The 22858-nt window shown below is 48.3% G+C and overlaps 1 protein-coding gene across 1 annotated transcript in view; it reads left to right on the top strand.

The window, feature by feature from the left end:
* Positions 1 to 22858, top strand: part of CPD (carboxypeptidase D) — a 750705-nt gene that overhangs the window by 317633 nt on the left and 410214 nt on the right. The gene's annotated exons all lie outside the window — the stretch shown is intronic.

Here is a 22858-nt window from a genome sequence, read left to right as displayed (position 1 = left end):
GCTGGGTGTCTCAGTAAAGGGCTTCAAAGTCAAGGGCAGCATCTGGCTTACCCTGTTCAGGCCTGGAACTGGATTCAAGTTCCCTACCTCTGGGACCCTTTGCATCCCCTTACTCATTCCATGCAAGTGCACCTTTTGCACTGCTTTGCATACGCTGCATGTGTAAAGGTGTTCCACTACTCCTAGACTATTGCTTGGACTTTTTCTCGGTTTCACTTAAACAGTAAAACTTTATTACTCCTTTCCTGTCATTCTCATGTCCTGAAAAGTAACATTGTTTACTCTCCAAAGTATTCATAATATTTTGTTTCAAAATTTTCTTAAGGGATTGGTAACCATTTGTGTGACTGTCCAGCTTTTTCTGGATTTTTCGAACTTCAGATTCTTTCCATTGCCTAAGTTCAATTTTCCCAATGTGTACATCTTGCTATTTTATGATTGATGAGCAATATTTGTATTTTGCCCTTATACTCCTACGCCCCGTCCCCTTTCCTCCATACTTATGGGACATCTCTCCGTCCTGTGGGACGGGACCGGAGCACTTTTGTAAAAAGCATCCAAATTCTTTAAAAAAATGTGTCCCTCCTCTTTCCTGCGCAGGGCCTGGCACGCGGCCGTAACTCCGCCCTCCTTGGCTCCGCATTGCCCATCAGTCCTTTCGGTCGAGGCCGGACGCACTTGCATCCTCGAAGATTTTCTTCCCTTTTTTTTCCCCCTCTCTGGCTCTCGCTAGCGTTCGTTTACTAGTCTGTCTTTTAAACTAGATTTTCCAGACTGGTCATCGTGTCACCGTCGCTTCGCGAGGGCGGATCCCCATCCTCTTTGTTTAGAGTGTTTGGAACACCGTTGGGACTCCTGTTTTTACTGTGACTCCCTTTCGGTCCAGGCACTTCAGCGTCGGTTGGAGCGGTGGGAGGAGGTGTTCGGACGGACTCCTCCTTTGCATTTTCAGGCGTTCATCGACGAGAAGAAAAAACGCCCGGTAAGTTCTTTAATTTTCAGAGCACCCCGGCCGGGGGATACCTTCCCGGGTTCCTCTCGAGCCGGGAGGGGTGTTGGTCGCTCTGTTACCGGGGTTCGCCCTGAGGTGCCTGTCGGGCCTAATAATTCTACCGGAGTTTACTCCGAGGGTCTCCGTAAGGGGCCTGTGAACACTGGAGTACGCTCCGAGGCCCCTCCTGTGGGGGCTGTTTGTAGACCCAGTTCTACTGAGTCGTGGGGTACCGGAGCTTGCTCTGAGGCCGCTCTTTCGGCTTCCCTCAAAAACAAAACCGGGGTACGCCCCAAGGTCTTGGTTGGGCTTGAGGTTACCAAACGGATGTTCGAGGATCGTGCCGATAAGGCTTCTACTGGGCCTAGGTCCGGGGTCCCTCGTACCGAGGCTAAGGAAACCAACAGTTCTGAGGGGCCGGGCAAGGCCCTGTTGGTGACAGCGCACCGTTCCCGCTCTTGTGGTGACACCAGATCTATTGAGGGGGCAAAGAAGAAAGTTTTACCAGCAGTGCCGAGGCTCTTCCTTCGAAGGCTCAGTTGGCGGTTGGTATGTCGAGGTTCCTTACGTTAAGGCTAAAATTAAGACCCCTGATCCATCGACGGGGACCCCTGCCTCACTTCCTCACGTGCCGCAGTTCCCCTCAGATGAGGACAAAATGGCGGCCGTTCCCGCCACGACCACGGCGGCAATTTTAGGTACTACCCCTACAACTACGCCATCGGCCCCTGGTGTAGGGTTCGGTCCTTCGGGTGAACCTAAGGTCCCTTGTGCGCATCCTTACCAGCCGGTTTATGATTGGAACGCCCGGGTGCCTCTTCCGCACAATGTTTTGTTGCTCGCAGGGGCGGCTCCCTTGATTTATGTGGATAAGTTGGCGGATTGGCCGGTGTGGTACCCTTCCCCGTTACGTCCCTGGATTTGTCCACCTCATGAGAGGCCTCCTCAGGTTCCGAAATAATCTCCGGAGGACGCTTTTTCAGTAAATTTCAAGCGCTTATGCGCACCGACCCCGTGAGGGGATATTTCAAAGGGTTTTTCAAGGAGATATGTCCACCCGCGCGTCCGGCTCACCCGTTCCGACGGTGGTTCCGCCGGCGTCCCCCTTGCCCGTGGTGTCTCCCCCTGCGCTTCCGCCTGTGCCACCATTGTCCCCAGTGGACAAGGCAGTGCCTGACACGGCTCATCAGGATCCTGACCTGTCAGATGACCCTCAAGGCGGTCAGGACAGCAAGGACCTGCCCCGCTCTAACAGAGCTTTCCATGACAAGGCACTGGACATGATGAGCTTATTAGATGTTCCGGTGCCCGAGGCACCTGCTCCGCAGGAGGGCGTGCTTTCTGGGGCGTTCACCTTGTCTCCTTTGGAACATACCGGCCTGTTCTTGCAGAAGGACGTTCTGGCCGAGGTCCGAAGAGTTTGGGAAAAGCCACACTCGGGACTTTTTGTCAATAAAAAGATTGACGCGAGGTACAGGCTACATTCCTCGGAAGAAGTGGCCTTGTCGTCTTGTCCTCCTCCCTCCTCCACAGTGGTGGCTGCGGCCACGTTGCAATCCAGACCTGCAGCATCCACCTCCGCGACGGCGACTCAGGTCTTGGGAAAGGAGGACAAACTCCTGGACTCCCTAGGGAGGAAAATCTTAGCCAATTCGGCCTTGCAGCTCAGGCAGGCCAATGCAGAATTGATTTTGGCGGGAGCTAACATGCGGATGTGGAGAGGTCTGTCGGAGTTTGAGGAGCACATTCCGGTCGAGAAGCTGGAGGATTTCAGAGGAGGCCTTTCCGATGCCAGGGTCTTGGCCCAGGATCTCCTGGAAGCTGCGGCTCATCACGTAGACACCTCGGCTCGGGGTCTGATGCTTGGGGTTGATGCCTCGCGGCAAGCATGGCTACATGCCACTAAGTTCTCGAAGGAGGTGCAAGACAAGGTTCTGGACCTTCCATTTGATGGTCAGGAGCTTTTTCACTCTTCTACTGATGTAGAACTCACCAAAACCAAAGACAGCACTCAGGCAGCCAAATCATTGTCTGTTCTGGTTAAAGCTCCCTTCAAGTCTCAAAGGCTGTTGTCGCAAGGTCGACCTTCCTCTGTTTTTAGGGGCTTCCTTGACCGCAAAAATCTGCAGGGAATAACCGCCGTAGACAACCGCGTACGCGGTATTTCTCCCGCTCCTCAGCCTCCTCATCAGGTTCAGATGGCACCGCCACCGATAAACCTGCCAAATGAGGGTTTTCCGCGCTCGCACGAGACCCCGGTGGGAGGACGCATTGCATCTCATTGGGAGGCGTGGCAAGCCATCACAGAAGACAGATGGGTCTTGTCAGTCGCTCGAGCGGGCTTCCGCTTACCTTTACCCCCTACCGCACCCCGCAACCCTCCTTTTCAGCTGTCGGGCTCACCCTCCCTCAAGGCCGAGGTTCAGAAACTTCTGCTCCTCAGAGCTGTGGAACACGTTCCCCTTGGGGAGCGAGGGGAGGGCTTCTACTCCCGGCTGTTTACGGTGCCCAAATCCAACCAGGCTGGCCTGCGCACCATCCTAGACCTTTCCCAGTTCAATCTTTCCCTACCCCAAGAGAAATTGAAGATGATTACGCCCGTCCAGATTCGCTCCTATTGCAGGCGGGCGATTGGCTCAGCGTGGTGGATCTTCAGGATGTGTACATGCATATCCTGATTTGGAATCCACGCAGGAGATACCTCCGCTTCTCTTTAGGAGAGGAGCACTTCCAGTTTCGGGTGCTTCCTTTTGGCCTCAATTCGGCGCCGCGTGTCTTCACAAAGATGTCGGTGATTGCGGCCTATCTTCGTCTCCAGGGTATCCATGTGTATCCCTATTTGGACGACTGGCTCTTACGCAGCCCTTGTCCGTTGGCAGCAGCGTTTTGGGCTGTCGGTGAACTGGCGGAAATCCTCCATGATGGTCTCACAGGACCTGACTTTCCTGGGTTTTCGTTAGAATACGATAGACTGCCGAGTGTATCTGACCGGGGACAAAATGGCGCATCTGTTGGCCACGTGTCAGATGTTTATGCAGTCGGAGAGCATGTCGGCCTGGTGGTTCCAGAGGCTTCTGGGCCTCATGTCCTCGTGTGTACTGGCTCTTCATCTTGCTCGTCTCAAAATGAGACGTACCCAGATGGCTCTTCGGAGTTCCTGGCGTCAGGCTGTGGCCCCAGTATTCCAAACGGATAATGATTCTGGATTCCATGAGAGTGGACCTGGACTGGTGGTCATCTCTCAGCAACTTGTCAGTGGGCGTGGGGTTCCAGGACCCAGCCCCCATGGTGACGATCACGACAGACTCCTTCCTTTTCGGGTGGGGCGCGACGTTAGGTCTTCTTCAGGTCTCGGACCTCTAGTCACGTCAGGACAAGCTCCTGCACATAAATCAATTGGAGCTTCTGGTGAGTTTTCTGGCGCTCAAGGCGTTCAGACCTCTCATTGTCAACAAGGTGGTCCGCATAAGAACGGGCAATGCGGTGTCAATGTACTACATAAACAAGCAAGGGGGAACGAAGTCTCCCCCTCTCGTGGATATGTCCATCCAGATTTGGGAGTGGGCCGTGCTTCATGGGGGTCTGGCTGCTTACAGTGCACATCCCGGGCCGGCTGAATGTCACCAGCGGATGCCCTCAGCCGGCGGACAGTGGTCAGCTACGAGTGGGAGTTGAAGGCTGAGATCCTCTCGGATTTTCTCGCGTTAAGGCACACCAGAGGTGGACCTCTTCGCCACAACGGTAAACAAGAAGCTTCCGCAATATGCCTCCAGAGGGGGGCTGGGAGCCTCCTCTCTGGGAGACGCACTCGAGATCCCATGGCACAACATGAGAGCTTACGCTTCCCGCCTCTTCCTCTGGTTCATCGAGCAATTTGGAAGTTGAAGAGCTCCGTCAACTGTTCTCTTCTACTGATAGCTCCGTGGTGGCTGGCCAGGTTTTGGTTCTCAGAACTTCAACACCTGTCGGTGTGTCTGCCGATCAGGTTACCAGTAACTTCCGATCTTATTCACCAAGGGGAACAGCAGATGTAGTACCCCTCCCCACAATCGCTCAACTTGGCGGCATGGTGCCTGAGTTCACGGCTCTAGAGCATTTGGGTTTGTCTGCGGATAACATGCGCATTATCAAGGCAGCCAGGAAACACTCGACCAGATCTCAAAAAAAGAGTAAATGGTTCAGGTTCTGTCACTGGTGTTTGGAGAAAGAATTGGACCCGAGGGTGGCGACGATTGACACGGTGCTGTCCTTCGTCTCCTCCCTAGCAGAGTCAGGGGTTCATGTCTTGTCCTGCAGGACTCATCTCTCTGCGATTTCCGCCTACCTCTCTACAGAGCGGTGTTCTTATTCGTTAACTAACCCGGTGGTGAAGAGACATTTTGCTGGTTTGACACGCATCTACCCTCCGGTTTGTAGTCTGCACCCGCCTTGGGACCTAAATGTAGTCCTGACAGCGCTGTTCCATAAACCTTTTGAGCCAATGGCTACGGTTGACCTCAAGTACGTGTCCTGGAAAGTGTCCTTTCTGGTAGCCGTTACGTCAGCTAGGAGAGTGAGTGAGCTCCAGGCATTGTCGGTGGAGCATCCTTTCTTGGTCTTTCACAGGGACAAGGTAGTCCTTCGGACGAACCCAGCTTTCCTACCAAAGGTAGTGACCGAATTCCATCTGAATCAGTCGATTTCCCTTCCGGTCTTTTTTCTGAACCTTGCCTCGGAGGCGGAAAGGGTTCTACACTGCCTGGATGTCCGAAGAGCTCTTAAGTTCTACATGGACAGGACTGCCGAGCTTCGGAGCTCTTCCCAACTGTTTGTGACCTTCGGTAAACCCCTGCGTCTAAGGCATCAATTTCCAGATGGATTGCTGCCTATATCACAGAATCTTTCACCGTCCAAAAGCTGAAACCTCCTAAGGGTATCCATGCACATCAGGTGCGAGGCAAGGCAGCCGCGGTTGCTTTTCAGAAGTATGGTCCCTGGGAGTCCATCGCTGGAGCGGCTACTTGGGCCTCCCCATCTGCTTTCTGTAAGCATTACTGCCCCGATATGAGCTCTAGAGCTGACGCTCAGTTCGGCCAGGCTGTGCTGAAGAACCTGTTTCAGTAAGGGGTATTTCCATCCACCCATAGTTCCTGTAAGGAGTGCTTGGGGAATCTCCCATAAGTATGGAGGAAAGGGGATGGGACGTAGGAGTATTACCAGGTTACTCACTGTAGTGACCACCTTACTCCTAGTCCATAGTCCCCTTTCCTCCATACGCCCGCCCGCCGTCCCCTATAATAAGGTTCCTCTGTTATTGCTAATAGGTCTTGGACCCTGCGATAGAAAAGGACTGATGGGCGATGCGTGGGGCGGAGCCAAGGTGGGTGGGGTTATGGCCGCGTGCCGGCCTGCGCAGGAAAGAGGAGGGACACATTTAAAAAGAAAATGTGGATGCTTTTTACAAAAGTGCTCCGGGCCCGTCCCACAGAACAGAGAGAAGTCACAGAAGTTTGGAGGAAAGGGGACTATGGACTAGGAGTAAGGCGGTCACTACGGTGAGTAACCTGGTAATTTTCTTGTGTGCTCTCAAGGGATGTTCCTGTTTATTTGCTATGTGGGTTTTGCAAAACAAAGCAGATTGATCTTACCCAGCTATATTCTTATGTATGTAAAAGCAACAACGGCTTTCTGCCCTGACATTTCTAGTGGGCTCTGTAAAGCATACACTAGATTGTTCACCTAGGGCTTTAAAGCTCCCTTATTGTATATTATATCCTGGTAAACTATCGCAATTAAGCACTTGCCCATAATTCTATCTTGCATTTCAAATGTTTGTCTCCCACACTGCAAAACTTGTTTATGTACAGTCTTAGCTGCATGCTTTGTTTGACAATCTTCTCAAGTGTCCTGAAATGTTTGACCCACATTAAATCACTTCATGTTTCTCATTGTACCTGTGCAACCATTGTGCGTTTTTGTCTCTAACTTGCTCTCTGCCCCGTATAAAAGCCAACTGCACTCATTATCCTGCCTCAGTTTAAGCCACCATTTTCCATCACATTGCATGCCCCTATGGCTGTTTTCCCCAACTACTTTACCATTTCTTTCCTTGCACACGGCTCCAAAACCGCAAAGGAAACCCTTTAGAAATAAATACTAAATGTCAACCCCACATATTCCAATTTGTCCTCCGATTAAAGCAGTGGTCTTCAAACTGGAGGCCCAAAGGATGTCTTGCGGCGTGTGGAGAGTGTCTCTTTTTAAAAAATGGATTAAGATGGCTTCTTTTAATAGACAATGCTAGCAAAAAGTACCCCTTCTCTGGATTGGTTCTGTGGACAGACATTACAACAATTGTTGAAAATCGAGGATCCTGTAGGTTGCTGCTCTGATTTTGCTTACCGCATGATGTGCTTTGCACTCTGAAGTAAACTGCACTGAGAATGGGCGTGTGTGACTGGCTAACATACCACAGAGCAAACATTAGGCAATACCAGAGTTAGTGTGCAAACCTGGGACCTACTGTGCTGTCTCCCCACCTGTTGCCTTACACTGGCGTGGTGCATTGTTGCAGTGCATTGTGGTGCAAATGTACCAGAAACCGTGCATTCAAGCGTTGAAGACTGGTCCTCTGCGACCACATTGATGTTTTGTCGATTACTGGCAACAGTCATGTGTGAAGGTGCTGGAATCCCGGAAAAGGGGTGGGATGTCCAAATGTTGTGTAGCCAGGGAGGGTCATAACGGGTAACTATGCAGAATTTGGTGCAGATTGGTGAAATGGTGTGGAATTGTATGAGGACCAACGCTTTGCCAAGTCACAAACCCACAAATGTTAATTTTTATGAATATAGATAAGCAGTTGCAATTTGCTTATATTTTAAAGAGCCTGGGACCCCCCTGGACATCCTGTGGGTCTCTTGGGGAGGCCAACCCCTAGGCAGGGTTTGGGGGGGGGGGTCAGAGACAATATTTTTACTCGAGTTCAGGGGGGGTGGGGATAGGGGAGGTTTGGTAGGAAAAAGTTTGAATAACACATAATTAATCTCCTTTCTCCCAGCCTGGGAAAACCATATGTGCAATACTCTATTGCCCATTTGTTACAAAGATGTAAACTGGAAGGGGGGGTGTATCCTAAGAGACACCACCCAACATTTGAATCTTGATATAACTGTTTATAAGAATCAGTTATAGTGCAGGGCATTCAGAGAAAGGACGCCTTCCTCCTAGTCCTTCTTGCAGCCCCTCCTCAGCCCATAACTGTTAAGATGGGTTTTTATAATCTGGCCTGGTGGACAGATTTTAGGAGGCCACCCTAGTTATGATAAACAGGGTGCTCTGAAAGGTTAGCCAATGCCCAATCAAGGTACGAGGATGAGCAGTCAAGGTTAGGTCTCAGGAGAGTGGGTGGGGGTCTCAATGAGTCCACATAGAATAGGTCAGTCGAACACAGTTTCTCTCAGGTATGCATTCTCTTTATAAAGGATGGAATGGGCTTGTGGTGGTGATCAGTTTGAAAGTAATTAAAAGTTCCATAACAAATTTCCAGAAGATAGGTACTTTTTCTCCTTTCTTCCAGAATCAAGGTTAACCCAGTGCAACTGCAAGATGCAATCCTTGTGGACGAAGAAATGCAGAATTGAATGATGCAAGCCTCCTTAGAACACTTCACAGGCTAGAGGAAGGCGAGTTCCAGTGACGATCACTGTTTGTAAGGCGTCCTTCCAGTCGTAGTTACAGCAGCTGCTCCAGGACAGGTTCCCCTGAAGATGGGAAGCTGGAATTTGGGGTGAGGTGACTTGTGGCACAAGCTGACAACCACAAAAGTTCCGGACTCTAAAGCCTAACGGCAATGCGTCTGGTGAGGTAGCCCATGAGAGAGCTGGACAGTCCAACGGGGCAGTTCAGGGACACTTCCGAAGGCTCTGAAGGGCTGGATCCTCTAGAAGTCATTGAGACTAGTTGGTCCCACTAGTCCATGGGTTGAAGCATCGCTCATGGTCTTCGGAGATCAGGCAGAGGAGCAGGGCTTCACCGGGCCGGACACAGGAAAGGTTGCTGGCCCACTTCAGCAGGCGTCTTAGAGTCATCAATGCTCTGCTCTTTTTGGGGGGATTGTTGGCTCCAATATAGATCTGAAGAATAGCTGAAAAATACCTCATTGTATCCAAAACCCAAACTGAAAGCAAATCCAATCCTGCCAATGGAAAGGATCTGCACCATTCAAACAGCCAGTTGTTGTCCAATTAGGGGCAACTACTGGTTTCACATCTGCTCCAGTAGCAGACTTTCTGGCACCATAAACGCACAAACGCTCAATAGCACGTGAAAGCAGCAGCTTTCATGGGCAAGTGCATGAACTTATAAAGAGTTTCCTGAACCGAGAAGGAAGAAAGCCGAACTTAATTATGGCCAAAGAACAAGCAAATATCTTGTGGCACAACGGTTTTAGGGCATTAACCACGTTTAGTAGCCATACCCAGTAAACGTGAATGTGCACACCAAAAGTAATGAAAAAACAGTAAATCTAACTGCTGCCACCAGCTTGGCTTTAGACACATATACAATTAACCCAAAAATCCCATGTGTAAAAAGGTAGGGTGATACAAATATATCCCCACTGCACTGCGTTGTAAGATGCTTTGTGCAATATAAAAAATACAAGCATTTAAAAAGGGGAAAATAAGGTTCATAGTACTCATAGTGTTAAGTACTCATCAGTTGACCCATATCAAGTGAGCAAAAGGCAAGGGAACTGAAGCTGAAGGCTTTACTTCCCTTCAAAAAAGTTTGAGCAGGATAAAAACGCAAAAATAATGGGTTGCAAAAAGAAAATATTTCCTAATAACCCACCCCATTACGATTGCGTCCCATCACTCTCTTGGCTCCCTAACAAAGGCAGGCTGCTCTCTCTCCATCTACCCCCAGTCTCCAATAAGCTGACGCTGATGTCCAATCCCGGCAGGTTCACTGCCACCATGTGCTATCAACACACACTCTGAATGACATACGTTCTCAACTTCCATTTCCTACCCCTGCTCAACCACATATACTTAAACCCCCCCCCCCTTCCCCTGGTGTATTGCTACTGTCAATGCAAGATTTACAAATATACAGTTGGTATACATTATCTTGTGATTTTAATGTGTGTCTGTTGTGTTTAGATGGATTTTCAGAATCAACCCTGGGGGTGGATTCTGAGAGGCCAACCTGTTATGGGGAACGGGAAAGACACTGAGGTCTAGCCAAACCCAGTCAATGTAGAGTAGCAGAACAGTAAGGCTTAGATTCAGGAGGGCGTAACAGTGATCCAGGGCTACAATGAGATGCACACAGAGCACTCAATTCAAGCTAGATAGATGTACACAAATATACATAATTTTGAGACCTTTGAATACACTCTGAAGTATTGTCACAAAACTATCATACATATATACATTGACTGTTGGGGTGTTCTGCTAACAGAACACCAACACTTTAACTATAAGACTTAGCTATGTTAAGAGCAACACTTTAACTTTGTATGGTAAAACCAATGAGAAACCAATCGAAAACAGGTAGAACGTCCACAAGAAAACCAAAGATATGCTACCTGGTTTTTATTAAGTCCATCCCTGCTAAGAAATGGGGCCTAGTTCCCAAAAGTCACCAGTTCCACAATATGTACTTTGCAGAAGTTATTACTGTGTGATTGGCAAACCAAATTTGCCAAAGCAAATGGTTGCAGGTTAATGTTTCAGAATTATTAGAATAAAAAGTTGAGTACAGTACTTACAAACTTTCCCTGCCCAATCCCCACAACTGCAGGGGAAGCAGACGGTGGTGGTATTGGTATTGGTGTTGTGGGAGTGGGGAGCGGTTGGGGTGTTGTCCTTGACCAAACCGGCACCGATATTGGCCATGCTAGGAAAATAGTTAGGACTTTACACCCATAAAACCGTAGGGTGGTGGGAGGGTAGGGGGGTGGAATAGCTATGCTAAATCACCCCTTACTCCGATTTCTTCAGCAACACTTTAGAGGTTCCTGAATCTGCTGGCCCCACTTACTTCTAGGCTTTGGCTGGTCAAGGGAAGTCCAGTAGCTGCAAGTGCAGAGACACCTTTTAGCCTCTGGATTGGGTCTAGCCAATCAGCAGTTCCAGACTCTTGTGAGCTGATTCTGGACAGCTGGATAGCCTTGGCATGGCAAGATGAAGACCTCCACAGATCAGGTGACCTCCAGGAATAAATCAAGATAGCAGGTTGCAGCGGTGGTTACTACGATTTCGTGGCGACTGTCTGAGCGATATGAACAAAAGGAGCTGGCCCTGCACAGCTTCTCTGCGATGAAGGCTGAAAATGCAGGAGCTGCCATCTTAATGAGCAGGTTGAAGATCTGCAGAGTTCCAAGGATGGACTCGGAGCAGTGACGTTGCATTAGTGACAGCTGAACAGTTTACTGGGTGGTCATGGGACACTTCCAAAGGCTCAGCTGGCACTGATCCTCGACCAGGGTCCTATCGTTCCAGGGACTGAAGCATGGACTAAGAGCTGCTAGGGAGAATTCTCTCTTTAGGCTGAATTTCCTGACCTAGTGAGTCCCCCAGCAGCTTTGCTGGATTTCTGGAGTTTGTTTTTTTCCTCCTGCCAAGAGTGAGACTCTTTTTTTTTTTTTTTTCTCCCACTCTTGGACATGATGTATGGTATTCCTTTGACTGGTAATGTGTTTTATGGTCTATCGGGTCCTTTACTCCGTAGGGTCTCATGTGTTTTTCCTATGTGTGTTACAGAGCACCCTCCGTGCAGTAACAAAGGGGTGTCATAGTGACACCCCACCATAGACTCCATACCCTGGGACTGACTACTGTCTCCCAGGGCATGTAAAGTCACCATTGGCTTTACTAGTCCCAAATTATTAACAGAAACCAGTACAAACCATCATATTGTGGACATACTGGTCAGGGCAATTCGATTGCCCCGGGGTCTGTTAGTCGAGGGGGCACGTCTCCGTCCCCCCTGATCGAGTTTTGGCTGGTGGCAGTGGAAACTACTTTTTATATTCGACCGCGAATATTTTCCTATGGGATTTTCCCATTGTTCGAGGCTCCCAACTTTAATTATTTAATTCTCATAGCCTCGAACATACTGCTGGTTTATTTAATTAATATTATCCGGTTGGTATTTTTTGCCAAGACTCGATTCTAAAATGGCGTTTGTGTTCTCTTCTATGACTCCAACCCAAGTCGAGCCCTTTGTTCCACTTTTTGACAGGCTTCTCCACAGAAGCCTCCAAAAGTGGCGCCACTCTGTCTCGGTACCACAGGGGGTGTTGGAGGGGGTTTAGGCACCCTGGACTGAGTTACCTTGGTAACTCAAGTCGCACTCTTGTGTGATTGGCCCAACCACTTATCATGTTTGAGTGACAGCTAGGCTGAGTGAATGGGGGTTTTCTGCATAAAAGCAGGGCTTTGGGGACTGGAACTTCAGAAGTCGCCACAGGACCTAAGAATCCGACGAGGGAGAAGCTGAGCCGACCTACCACAACGACACCACCGGTGGAGCCCTGCAGAACCGACTCACCACTTCCCGACGACAGAGAAGATCTCCCGGCTGGAGAGGCTTCTTCCCCTGACTGGTGGGCACAACCAGTTTACCTTTCTTTCTTCGCACCCCAGCCCGGTTTGTGGTCGAACTGCCCGTGCCAAGCACCCCGGCAGCCGGATAGCCACTCACCACTGAATCGCGAATCACCGGACCGCTCCTTGTACCTGAGAAACTCTGCGGCTGGTTTCTTCTCTGGCAGTGCAACAGACTCCTGTCTTCCTCCACGGCAAGATCCTCTCTTCCCCCGGACGAAGCACCAATTTGCATCCGCTGCCAGGAACAACTGCCCCCGCTGGAGCGTTCTCACCACTTTAAGGTACCGTGTCCGCCAGGCCTCCCTTTCTAAATATTGCTACAAGGTAATAATAACCCCTTTACCTTCTGGACTGGGCTGGTCGCTTTGACCTTCTAACTGGTCCCTTTCTTTGGTCCAACTCCTTTTTGAACCTTTACAAGACTTTTGTGCACTGCAACCGTGTGACCTTGGACACATTTCGTTTGGATCCTCTGAAAGTGGTTCCGACCTCTTGAACTCTAACTTCACGGTTTTACTTAGCCTTCCTCTCTTGTTATGTTCTGATAAAAGTGTTGGGATCTGTTTCAACTTGTTCTCTGCTCTTCTCTCCCTTTTTAAAGCAAATTATTAGAGTGCCATCTACGTTAAGCGCTCACCGCTGTCTGAAAATAAGTGGGGCTTTACTTAAGACTCGTCTAATATTCTTTTAAGGGAGTGTATATCTTTTAGTGACCGTGTTTTTGAATTGATTACTATTAGTGCCTGTGTGTTTTTCTAGAGGTGGTTTTAAATAAATAATTATCTCTTTTACACCAAGCCCTGGTCAGTGTTTACTTGTTCTACTGTGTTCTCTTGACCTATTGTGAATACTCTGTATACTGCCTAACTCTTCTTGAGGGAAGTCTGACTGCTCAGCCACAGCTACCAAGTCTGTGTGGTACAGACTGCTACCATGTGGGTTTACTGCCAAACACCTGTAGTCCTAAATCTTTTGCAGTGGTCCCAGAGGGAACTGCACAGGTTTCTGCCTACAAGAGCTTCTTGCAATCGGCTGCAAGAAGCAGGGCTTCACTGGAACTTGGCTGGGGACCATATTTGTCAGCTGCAATGATCAGTCGATTGGCTGCAGGAGTCCTGGATTTGGACTGAGTCGCAACCAATGGCAAGGAGCTGCACCATTCAAACTGGCATGGGCTATACAATCAGGGACAGCCACTGGCCAACACATCTGCTCAGCCACAGATGCACTATGGCATGCATGTGGAAGTGTCCAGACAGACCCAGCCTGCACATCTGGCCACACTCAGACCACCACTTGCCCAGGAAAGGGCTTTCCATAAAGGGAAATTCCATACCCGAGTGGACTGGAAGAAGGCCGAAGTACAAAATGTTCAAATGCCAGGCAAAAACCTCATGGCATGGTTACTAGGAGTATATGGCACTCTAAATGACATTGGGCCTCATTACGACCCTGGCGGAAGACCATGGTGCTAACAGCACCATGGTCCATGCCGGAAAGTTACCGACTCCGCCATGGAGAAAGGGGGAATTGCCACCCCATTACAAGGTTGGCGGGGTGGTAATTCCCCCTTCCTCCATGGCCCTTCCCCATTCCCATTTTTGACCCATAGGGCTCAATGGGAATGGGGAAGGCGCTAGGCACGGTGCCGCACCGTACTTAGCACCAAGGTCCCTTTGCGGGTCCCTACTTTAACGGCTGGTAAAACCAGCCGTTAAGGTCGGGTCCCGCAAAGGGACCTCGTAATTAGGCGCTAATAGGTTAACGGCGCCGCAGCCTTTTACGGCGCCGTTAACCCATTAGCACCTGGGTCGTAATGAGGCCCATTATGTGTAAAAACCTGGTAGAAAAAGATTTGTCGTCACCAGCCCATCCTGGAAACATTGAGACTGAAACAACAAAGTTGCTAAGTAAAGATATGAAGTTTAAAGTATCCAAACTGCACTTTACTTTAAGATATGTGCATATTAAAAATAACAAGAATTCTACTAAGGGAGACTGTGTCTGTGAGTACTGATAATCTAAGGGATTTATCAGTTTCCCCAGAAAAGTGATAAAAAAAAGCAAAGGATGTTGAAGCAGAGGGCTTTACTTACCCCCAAAAAGGCAGGTCATGAAGCAGACAATACCAAAGAGATAGTCTTCAATGGGAGATCATATGTCAGGAGAGCAACAAAAAGCATCTTTCCTGACGAGGATAAAGCAATATCAGTGTAATAACTTTTTTGGTCCCCCTTGCTCTTTTTTTGTTTATTAAACACAGGAGGTGGAAACAACTGTGTAAAGGAAGAAGTATGTGGCATTGGCCCTGCTGACCTCTTAGCTGGTTCATTTAGATCCCTCAAAATAATTACATCGGTCATGGCATAAATTAATTGTTGGTCTATCCTGTGCTGCTCCTTGACAACACAGGCCCCTCCTCGCCCACGGCTTGGTAGGCTTCCTCTGAAACTAGCACCTGCTTGGCGCCACACCCTTCTGTGCGGGGACTGAATTTGAAGAGTTTCTAATGCAATTGGTTTAGCCTCCGTGGTCTCTGTGTCTTTCTGCTTTTTCATAACCTGCTGCACAGCTGACAATACTTAAGTCAAATGTATGCCTTCCCAGCCAATAAGTACTCCCTTAATCCCGCCAGCAATGGCGGACTGCAGCCCTGTTACAAATGCAGAAACCACAGCTTGCTGTGCAGTAGCTAGGGCATTGAACATTCCTGAAAACTGCTCAAAACGTTATTTTAGCCTCGAAATGTGGCCCGATTCTTTCCATACTGCTTGCATGCACTCATTTCTTTCCAGTCAGTCTTTTTTTGGGACAGATTTCTAGGACAGTCCGAAACAGCCAGTCAGTGAAGACCTTCACTGCATCTGTAGGTTTTTTCTTGCAATGGCCAATTACGTGTCTTTTTTAATAGTGAAGGTGTTGGAAATGGGGTCAGCTCTTAATAATTGATCAAGATCAGAACAAGTGGGATTGCAACAGTCAGTGACAACTTGTAGCTTCTCTTGAAACTTGACCCAGTTAAGTTTAATGAGTGAACACAATATTAAATGGATCAGTGGAGCTTCATGCAGCAGCAGCATGCATTGCTAATCATATATGTGTAAACTAAATAAATCGTGGTGGTTCACTACAATAGAACCTGGGTTTTAGAATTGACTGTTCACCTGTTGATGGTGGTGGAGCAGAGGCAACTGCTTCAAATTGTTTCCCGGTTCCTGATCAGATGAAAGATTTAAAATAGCAAGAGTCAAAAATGTTCTTATTCCCGATCTTCTTAAAAGAAGTTGGGTCACCCCACTTAAAAAAAATTTAAAAAAAGAAACAAAAAAAGTTGCTTGATCAGTTTCTGTTCTATCAACCGATTTCTAACTTGCTTCTTTTGCTAAAACTACTCAATGCTGCCTAGATCCAATTAAGAGACTTTGTTGAGAGTATAATGGGGCTAGGTAAATCTCAACCAGGATTCATAACTGGGCATAGTACTGCTTTAGTACAGATCAAGGATAATCTCTTTAAGTTCTCCAGCATGGGGTATTGCATGGATTCATATGCTCATGAATATTCCCTGTCAGGCTGGGAATCCTTGTTAAAAAGAAAGCAGTTTCGCTTTAGACTGAAAACTGCTCGTCTCCTCTATATTCAATCATTGTCCTTCGGTCATACTGCCCTCAACTAATGACACTCGTCCTTCTAAGCTCCACCCCTGGTGGCCATCTTCTGATTTTGACCACATGTTTCTAGTGTTGGGAGTCCTCGTGCTTCATTCCTTGAAATTCCCATAGTTTTCTCCCATCTCTTCTTTGTCTACAGTCCTGCATTGACTACCGGCAGTGTCGACCTGTTGCCGGCAAAGATAGTCTTTCTATCGTTGGATCTTCGCACTGTGACTTGAATGGGCCTTGCTTGGGCCTACATCTCATCTCAACCATTTCCAGTGTCGCTAAGAAGCGTTTCTTCAGACCTGCGAGGCCTGAAGAACATTTTCATTGAGGATCGGCATCTGAAGTGCCTTTATTGTCTTCACCCGGATCATGACGCAGACGGATGCGAGATCTGTCGTGCATTCTCATTGAAGACCAGGAAGGATCGCCACCGGAGGTTAGGGGCTTGGATCAGCCAGGAGAAGGTCTCTAACGCGGCATCCAGGACCGGCAGGTACCATGACCATGCTCCCTCTGTGAAGAGGAGGTTGAGGTCCTTTGAGGAGGTTCAAAAGAAGGCGAAACACTACGCTCCATCTGCTCCCTTGAAGGTCGCCACATCTGAGGGGGTCAAGTTCGGGAAGGGGCCGGTCCCCGTCGCCAGTCAGCCTACTGACTGGTGGGTTCCCCCTGTCTGCGAGGAAGTCACTAACCCCTCCTAAGCACAAGCCTTTAAAGGACAAACCTGCGGGAGGCTCATCGGTGACTCCCTCGTCTCCATCACGGTCTATCGCACAGGCCCCATTGACGACAACTTCGTCTACTAAGACCACCATTGTGTCAAAGGCCTCTTCGGCAAAGACCACGGTACCATCGAACTTTGTCAGCAACCCCATCGTTGACTATCTCGTTGACAAAATCGTCTCTTAATTTGCTGGTTACGAGTTCGCCAGCGACCATCGTTTTGACCTTCACAACGACAATGTCAAGCGTCTCTTTGCCCCCAAGGCTTCCGTCGGCGATCACAGCCTTGGTTGGCAGCGCCCCTTCTGCAGATCCCCATCGCCTCCTTCCCAAAGGACTCGGGAAGGGTGACTTCCTGCCAAGACCAACAAGGGCGTCTCCTTCAGCTCCCATGGGGTCGCCGAACAAATCTCCTGACATCTATACCAGTTCTGCGAATGACCTATCTGAGGATTTCTACTCAGACCATGAAGGGACCAGGGGCCCATGTCGCAGGAGGGATCTCCGTGGCATAAGTCTTACCAACCGTTTGCCACTCCTAGGGATTTCAGCCCGGCTCCTGCCATGGGTGCACCATTCGCACCCAACCGGCACCAATGGCTATGTCACTGTATATCCTCACCAACCTGCACACTTTGGTGGTGGAAATTCCACAACAGCTGCCCACTGCCCCTGTTCCTGGTCTGTCGCATCTGGATCTGGACTTGGGGCCTTGACTCCAAGGGAGGAAGAGCCAGAGCGCACAGACACTCGCATTGACAAGGATACCATGACTACTCGAACTGATGATTAGGAGAAGAATGTCCCCGCTGTCGTGGAACCTCTGGATATGGACGAGCCCGCCACGGCTTTGCCAACAGACGGAATTGGCTTTTTACACACAATCCTCTCAAAGGAGTCCAGACTCTTTAGCCTTGTGCTAGAAGAAAAGAAGGAAGGTTTCATCTTTCAACCTGGTGAGTCCTCAAGGAAAACCGTAGTCTGTTCCGTTTTTGAACGACGTTTGAGGGCGGATTCAACATTATGAAAATTCTCAATACCGTGCTATGAAAGCGGGAATGGCTGGAGAAGAATTACTGGGTCCCAGACTCAGCTCTGGGGTGTCTCGGGTCACAGCCTTCTCTGGACTCAGTGTCTGCCACCACAGGAAGCGTTCATCCAACCCCTTTCTTTGTCCATGGTACCCCCGGAGTAGGAGGGCGAGAAGCTAGATGCAGTTGGCAAGCGCATCATCTACACTGCAACAACCACCATCAAGGCCGCCAATGCCCTCGTCATCCTATCTCATTACGACAGGGAGTGTTGGTGCAAGCTCGGGCCTAAACTGGATTTCCTTCCTGAGGCCAAGAAGGCTGAGGCCATGGCCCAATTCCAGGAAGGTGAGGTGGCTTTGGATCACGCCATTACAGGGGCGCTGGACATAGTGGACTCAGGGTTCCACCAGATGGGGAATGGTGTGGCTCTTTGGGGCCAGTGTTGGCTGAAGGGCTCAAACATTCAAGCGGACGTGCAGTTAAAGGTTTTGGACATGCCTTTCAATGGAGACATGTTTGGGAAGGCAGTGGATGAGACTCTCCAGGCTATTAAGACTCTGGGGTCCCTGCAGCCAAGGAGATTGTCCTTTCGTACCCTGAGGGGGAGAGTTTCCAGGTCTTCCAAGGGGTACTCCTCCAACTGTCCACCACACCCGCTCCTCCACCCAGGAAGCCTACAGGGGCTGCTCCCAAGCCTACGGCAGTGGAAGCCAGCGTAATCGTCCGCAGGCCAGGACGCAGATGCCCAAGCAGGCCCGAACTGGCCGTGCCTCTACGCCCCCATTTTCACACCCCAGTGGGTTTAGGCCAGCTCTTGAACTTTTTCGAGCAGTGCTGAAAGATCACCACACACAAATGGGTGGTGGACGTTCTTCAGCAAGGGCATGCTTTGGAGTTTCAAGATGGGTGCCCCTGCATTCCTCCTATCTCACGTCAAGAACTTCACATGGCACAACTGCTAGAGGAGGTTCAGGGCATGTTGTGAAAAGCGGCAATAGAGCCAGTCCCTCAACGCCTCCAGGGCTCCGAGTGTACTTCAGATATTGTCTGGTACAGAAGAAGTCAGGAGGGTGGCGACCGATCCTAGACTTACGACACCTAAACAAGTACTTGGAAGTGCAAAAAGTTCAGGATAGTCATGTTGCAGCACATGCTCGACCAGCTGGAGGAAGGGGATTTTCTGGCAACTCTGGACCTGGAGGAGGCATACTTGCACATCCCCATTCATTGCAAACATTGGAAGTTCTGCGTTTTGTAGTCCACGGACAGCACTACCTGTTCAAGGCCCTGCCCTCCGGCCCCAAATAGGCTCTGTGGGTATTAGTGATGACTCCACAGGATTCATCATATCTCAAGCCTCTTAACACCTCCCATGTGCCCAGTGGACGGCAGTCGCTTCATGCTCCTGGGGGTGGTTTTATGAGGGAAGATCACATGGGAGGAAATGGCTGGCAGGGAGATGTGGTGAGTCCCATAAGGAGGGACATCATATTCTTCCCTTACATGTGAAGAAAACCCTACCATTCCTAGATTCCTGATGGCATGTTGTCAGTATACCAATGCTTTCAGTGGTAAAACCCTAAGACCTCTTGCCAGACACCCTAGGCAGGATACAATTCATATTTCTTACATACATAATACTCAACATCTCCTGTTTCTGACAGTCTAAATTTAAACAAAGATCCGAAGCAATACAGCGTTACAAAGTTTAAAAATCCCATGGACTCCAACTCTCATCAAACCTAGAGTACTGGGACAAGGAAGAGGGGAAAGAAGTTAATGCGGAGCAGAAAACACACCAAGCTAAATATGTCGACCAGTTGTGATTCCAATCAGCTGTGCCGGACATTTAAAAATGGTCTCCTCCTTCTCTACTCTCAATTCGAAAAAGGCAGAAGAGATGCAGAGCAGGCGCAGCAGAACGGAAGGCAGACGCATGCAAGCAAGCGATGCTGAAGAGGGCAGGCGCTTCCTACAGGGAAGGAGAGAGACAAGGGACAGCATAACTGGTGCCGGCGGAGGACCGCTAATGACCGACAGCAATGTAGAGGCTGACTGGGACGCAGGCCGACTGAATGGCAATTTCACCAGCGAGTGAAGGAGAAGCCGGCAGGAGGGTCTGCAGAGCGGAGAACACTTTCTTGCAGCACGGATTACACCTCAGCTAGACACCACAAGTCGGAAATGCCAGCAAACACTGAGTCTGCTCAAGAGTATTAGGAACACCAGGCGTACAATCAATTGAATGAAAAGAAGTACTGCATTTATACAAGTTTCCATATATGGGATGTAGATATGGGAAAGCTGGAGTAAATGCAATAAATTACTTTTTAAGGAGGCAATTGAAAGGCAAGAACTGTACAAATCTTCATATGAGTAGTCAATATGAGGAAGACTGGAACAAGTATTGCCACAAGCCAATGAATGCTAACAATGAAGGTAACACAGCAAGCTTGAAGTCTCCATATATGGGGGAGTAATACCTGGAGCCAAAAAGTATAAAAAGTGAAGGGGTACAACCGTGTTCTACTTAAAGAGAAAGAGAGCTGAAAGATAAAAGAAAATATTGCAAGAAGACCTAGTGAGAGGTGCATCAGGTAGTGAGCCTTTCCTGCCGGGCATCTTTTCCCCAAATACCAGAGGGGGATTCCTGGCTGGGTAGTACATCAGTTAATCCATGTAGAATATGTGAAAAGAAAAGACATTGTGACAAAGGTTCCTGGCAGGAGACCATCTTTAAGTTGTTATGTAGAAAATATACTTTCGCCATCCTTTCAAATACCATTCCTTGGAAAAGACACTCATCAACCTTAAGTGTTATTTGAAAGAGATATTTTCACTAATCTTAAAGGAACATTGTGTGAACAGAACACTTAAAGTATTCTACCTGAGACGGTTCGGGGTAAGGGAATTCTCCCCTGGATGCAAGGATTGTTTTGTTGGATTTACAAATGTGCTTTTTGCACACTTTGCTGAATTTAAAGCGAATACACAATCAAAAGGTGCAAGGTAAATGTGAATTGTGCACAGACCGTTTATATTTTGGCATTCTCTCAATCATTTATATAATACGGTCTCTCTGCACTGATGATTTTCCCCTGTAAACTTTCCACATGGGTTCAAATGATTTAACTTTCAACAGCTGGCTGTCCCCTGGCTAGACGTGGTTTTAAGTATTTGCTTTTCAACAAATCCACAATAACAGTTACCAAAGAGACACAATAAATGGGACAGAGAGAATTAAATCCAAAATATTTTCCAAACAGTCTCACTCAACTTAGCAAAAAGGCTTCCCAACCCATAGGCACTCTCCACCCCCCACCGAGTTCCCCATTAAGACTAAGCACCTAACTTCTTCAGTGAACCCAGGGGTAGCGCTAAGAGGGTTCATCCATGGGGCTTCTGGGGTGCCTGCGGCCAAAGGATCTGAGGCACAGGAACCAATTATGTCAAGGAAATTGGACCTGGGACTTGAATCTCAGTGAGGTTGGTTCAATAAATGCTTAATATAGTTGCAGTACAAGGAACATACAGGAACAAATACCACAACACTCCAGCAGACCTGATGCTGCATTACCCCACCACCCCCTTTACATCATCTTATATAGATTTTAAATCCATTGCAACCATTATGATCTGCAAAACAATTTAAGACTTCATTTAGGAGGGTTTCACACCTTTCATAGAAAATAATAAACTTGTGGGGAAATAATCCAGCCCTGGTCACCCCAAGGTTATTCACAACACCTCTTAACAATTCTAGGACAGGTGTGTGCTTGTTTCACAATTAAACTCACTCTTGTCAATATTGTATTTGAAATTGGGTCATCCTTCACTAGAGCAGGTTTTGGCTGCGTATGCAAAGTTGCATTGTGTGCAGAGGCTAATTTTCAACAAGCATGTGGGTAAAATCTTGCTTCGGTTTGCGAATGTCTGACTCCATCTAGCCTGCATATATTTCTATTTTTAATCAGTTGAGATATAGTTAATACTTAACTTTACAAACATGTAAAAGTCATAAAAATACATTTTTACAATCCTAAACATATTTCAGATATAACAAATATAACAAATTACCTAAAGTTACATTCCATTTCATTTAGTTTATCAACTATGCTGCACATCTTCACCACAGCAGTAATTAAGGAAATGTTACCATAGCTATAAAGAAATATATCAAATAATTTACATCGCGATTCTACAAATTTATAACCATGCATTATAACTTCATGGAAGCAAATCACACACCAGATGATATTCTATGGTGGGTAGTGGAGAAAATAAAGGGAGGAGTGGACATCCAGCAAAGTCTCCTTGAAAAGGAATCTCGGTGGATACACCGCTTAGACACCCACAATCGGGGTCTAAAATGAGATTTTCCAACCAGTTACTCACTGAACTGGTAACTCCAACAGAACCCCCAGAAGTCCGGCGCAATCATTACCGGACATTGAGACTCTTGACAGGTGGGCCCACTATATCAAAAAACCTTGGTAGCATCCCGGGGGAACTAGCACATAAATCGACAGTCTACACATAGGAGATAGAGGACCCTTGCGGTACAAGCTAAAAAACGAAATCCCGGAAAATCCATGACGCCATATGCCCCACACAGTTATATATCCACACTTGACCCTTAATTAGCAAAGGGAGCACCTTCAAATAGGGTGCTCCCACCCAATAACGGTCATGAGCACTAACTTGTCAGTATATCATGGTAGGATCCCCCCTGAACAGTTCAAAGCTAAACGATTCAATCATATATACCAAATTCGAATTGGTTCGCCATATGGACCAAGAATACCAAATAGAGGTTTGGATTACCTGCTCTTGCAAGTTAAGGCAACACAC

Source organism: Ambystoma mexicanum, chromosome 9, assembly GCF_040938575.1.
Source record: "Ambystoma mexicanum isolate Mex_15411 chromosome 9, UKY_AmexF1_1, whole genome shotgun sequence".
NCBI lineage: Eukaryota > Metazoa > Chordata > Amphibia > Caudata > Ambystomatidae > Ambystoma > Ambystoma mexicanum.
The sequence above is the reverse complement of the archived record's forward strand: the minus strand, read 5'-3'. Positions and strand labels throughout refer to the sequence as shown.